Raw genomic sequence first — 4609 nt, 5'->3', positions numbered from 1 at the left:
CCACATGGCATATCCCTCCCCATGAACACCCCCAAAAATCGAAAAACACTGAAAAATCTGCACAATCCCATTCCATCCATGCCCTCCATGATGTTTAAATTCAAGACAACCCACAGAAAGACTAGGCCCATGCAAGACTCACTACCCCTGGGCATAAATAAAGGTTGAAAAGTAGGCAAAATTGTTGGAGGCCTAACAACAAAGCCTGCATTCAAAATGGCCACTTGCCTCCTAGCACATGGCCAGGGCCTGCCTGTACCAGCACTCAAAATGGCCCCCACCCACATGGCCTGTCCCCATGAACACCCCCAAAAATCGAAAAACACTGCAAAATCAGCACAATCCCATTCCATCCATGCCCTCCATGATGTTTAAGTTCAAGACAGCCCACAGAAAGACTAGGCCCATGCTAGACTCAAATACCCCTGGTGAAAAGGCCACAAGTACAGGCCCAAAAAACGAAAATCACTGAAAAATCTGCACAATCCCATTCCATCCATGGCCTCCATGATGTTTAAATTCAAGACAACCCACAGAAAGACTAGGCCCATGCAAGACTCACTACCCCTGGGCATAAATAAAGGTTGAAAAGTAGGCAAAATGGTTGGAGGCCTAACAACAAAGCCTGCATTCAAAATGGCCACTTGCCTGCCAGCACATGGCCAGTGCCTGTAGCTGCACTCAAAATGGCCACCAGCCACATGGCATGTCCCTCCCCATGAACACCCCCAAAAATCGAAAATCACTGAAAAATCTGCACAATCCCATTCCATCCATGGCCTCCATGATGTTTAAATTCAAGACAACCCACAGAAAGACTAGGCCCATGCAAGACTCACTACCCCTGGGCATAAATAAAGGTTGAAAAGTAGGCAAAATGGTTGGAGGCCTAACAACAAAGCCTGCATTCAAAATGGCCACTTGCCTGCCAGCACATGGCCAGTGCCTGTAGCTGCACTCAAAATGGCCACCAGCCACATGGCATGTCCCTCCCCATGAACACCCCCAAAAATCGAAAAACACTGCAAAATCAGCACAATCCCATTCCATCCATGCCCTCCATGATGTTAAAGTTCAAGACAGCCCACAGAAAGACTAGGCCCATGCACCACTCACTACCCCTGGTCAAGGCCCCAACAACAGGTCAAAAATCGAAAAACACAGAAAAATCAGCACAATCCCATTCCATCCATGCCCTCCATGATGTTTAAATTCAAGACACCCCACAGAAAGACTAGGCCCATGCAACACTCACTACCCCTGGTGAAAAGGCCACAAGTACAGCCCAAAAAAACGAAAATCACTGAAAAATAAGCACAATCCCAAGCCATCCAGCCCCTCCATGATGTTTAAATTCAAGACACCCCACAGAAAGACTCAGTCCACCCACCACTGAGTACCCCTGGGCAAAAGGCCCCAAAACAGCCCAAAAATCGAAAATTCCAAAATTTTAATCGCAGCAACTGTAATGCCCCAAACAAACTTACTTGTAAAATTTCTAATCCAACAGTGATCCAAAGAAAGTCAAAAAGGCCTCAAATCCAAATATCCAGCAGCATCCACAAAAAGTAATCCTTCCAGCTCCAGACCCAAATGAAAAGTGACCAGGAGATGGACAAAGCACTGGGAGGAGCCTGCTGAACAGGAACAGGAAGTTGAAGACTGTGGGGCACTTCCTTCCTCCCACCCCCCTGACCCCCTCCCCAAAATGGACTCCTCGCTAAAAAAGTGCAGGCAAATGTCAAACTAAGGAGTTATTCAGATAAAAATAATCATTTCTAGAAGGTTTATGCTGCTTGCTGGTGGATTTCTTGTGCAGAATTGCAAATTTATATTTTCGCTCGCCGCATCTCAAATCTCGCAATTGCGAAGTACCGCGAGACGTGATCTCGCCGTACTCGCGTTGACAAACTATCGCTGGCAAGCCGCGATGACGTAATCGCGCTCGCCAATTCCCGCGGGATCACACAGCAAGATCCAAAATGGCGCAGCACTCGCAAACTATCGAAAAAAACAACTCGGCAAACGATGATAAACGCCGCGCGCCGCAAAAATTGTATCACCAACGCCGCGCGCCGCCAAAAAAATCCGCTGCGTGCGAATTTGCGGATTTTGCGGGAAATTCGCAAATCTCGCGGATTGCGGATTTCCCGAAAATCCGCAAAATCCGCGAGCGTAACGGATTTTCCGCCCATGCTTAATTGGGACAAGTTGTCTGCGTGCAAACAGAAGAAAGATGAGAATCTGTCTGATTTTTTCACGAGGTTTGAAGAGATTTTCGTCGATCATAGTGGTCAGGATATGGCTACTGAGGGTGGCCAAAGATTGTTTGTAGATAATAGGAATCAATGGGCATTACCGAATCGGTATTTACCGATTCTGTAAATACCGAATTTTGCAAGGGTGCAGGGGATGTCACTTTGACACCCTCTAGCACCCTGATTCAAGGCATGTGTGACATGTGGCACACAGACATGCCCTAAGGGCATGTCTGTCTGTCACATGCCATTGGTGTGCATGCACACAAGTGCATGCACACCTTGAATCGGTATTTTACCACCCAATTGGATTGGGAGGTAAAATACCGATTCGGTAAGGGCTGTGGGACTCAGAAGAGTCCCACCTACATCTCAAAATTACCGAATCGGTAAAAATACTGATTACCGATTCGGTAATTTTACCGATTCGGTAAATTTACCGAATCGGTAAAAAAGGGCACCTACATGCCAAATTGTAAATACCGGTCGGTAACGGCCGAAATCGGCCATTACCGACCGGTATTTCAGCTCCTACATCTGGCCCCCAGGCATACCTAACAGGGGAGGTGGATTGTGTGACTGAGACCCCAGTCCCTATCCACAAGGATATCGCCGTTTTCAATGGAACATCGCTGGAAAACCGGCGATGTACCATGGAAAACATCGCTATTACTAGGATAATTATTGCCATTGCCCTAAGCGTTGTTAATACAGCGCTAGCATGGTGATAATTATCTGCGATAGCCGACGGTAAACATTTTAACGCAAAGAGCGGCCAGCGATAATTATCGCTGGGTATTGATAATATGCCCCGTATTTTCCCCTAATCGGGCAGAGGCAGCGAGGATGGCGGGTGCCAGGGAGGGCATTGCATTTCAGTATGAACGTCTGAGGGGCATGATTGTTTACATTATGAATTGGGGGTAAAGAGTGTTTACAATATGAATGTCTGGTGGGGGCAGGATCGTCTTCAATATGAATGTATAACGGGGGTGAATACTGGACCAATAGCTGATAGGGCATAGGTATGTGTGTCAGAACTCACTCACGAGTACTTGGGGTCATTGTCAGATGGTCATGAATACTGGCACGATAACTGAGGATAGCTGTAATAACTGGATGAATCTACATATTCACCAACTAAATAACTGAAGGGGCCTGGGTGCCAGTGGAATAACTCACTCATGATCCATAAGTACTGACACAATACAGCATCTGGGCATGATTGCTAACACGATAACTGACAAATGGACATGAACAGTGGCACAATCATTGAGAGGTTCAAAAATGGAAGGCATATGAGTACAGGCACACAAACTCACCGACTGGGCAGGAGTACTAGGACAATAACTGCCTGCAGGGCGGGAATACTAGCGGAGTAACTTTCGGAAGGGCATTGATGCTAGAGGAATAATAACCTATTGGAAACATCCGGCCTTTGCATGTTTCAAGTAACTGTGGACAAAAAAATATTTGGGGCTATTCACTAAAGCAAATTGCAACTGTGAGTAGTTTACATATGTAATTTACCCTTATACTTATGAGTAACTTTACTACATCAGGCTATTCACAAAATCTGAGTGTAAAGTTACTCAATTGTGGAGACTTACACATCTCCACCCCTGGAAAAAGGGGTGGAGCCATTTTTCTGAGAGTAAGTTACCACTAAAAAAATTGTACTAGATCCAGCACCACGCATGGTCAACCACTGATTCTCCAACCCTCTCTCATTGAACATAGTGGAGTTATGGACTTAAACTAAAAACCTTTAGGAAATAATGTTAACTTAAATGCATTTAAGTTAAAAAATAAAAATCTAATGTAGTATCAAAATATAAAAACATTTTTCACTATACAATATTTAATAACATTTTTAATGCAGAAATTAATGAATAGTTTTGGCTAAAATATAAGTACATTACTTTTAATTAATTCTATGTCTAATAACTGGTAATGCACACTAGAAAAATGTATTCTTTTCCCTTTTGGTGTGAATTTGCTTTTCATTTAAACTTCCGAAAAATAATTTTATTGAATTTAATGTATTTAAATTAGTTAAAGATATTATTCAAAATAGTTTTTGTTCTACATTTAAAAATAATATATATAAATATTTTATATTAATATTGGATGTAAAAATATATTTACAAATGTTTTCCAAGTTTATGAATTTTTGTTCATTTTCCCTATACTTAACCATGCGGAGATCTCCACCCTGACTGAAGTAAGCCTATGCTCAAGCATATGGAAAATTAAAACCTTTTAATGACTCAAAAACTTTGCAACAAGATGTTTATTTTAAATAATAATATAAATTACTTTTATATATTTATTATAAATTTAAAACTAAA

Source organism: Lissotriton vulgaris, chromosome 1_2, assembly GCF_964263255.1.
Source record: "Lissotriton vulgaris chromosome 1_2, aLisVul1.2, whole genome shotgun sequence".
Taxonomy (NCBI): domain Eukaryota; kingdom Metazoa; phylum Chordata; class Amphibia; order Caudata; family Salamandridae; genus Lissotriton; species Lissotriton vulgaris.
The sequence above is the reverse complement of the archived record's forward strand: the minus strand, read 5'-3'. Positions refer to the sequence as shown.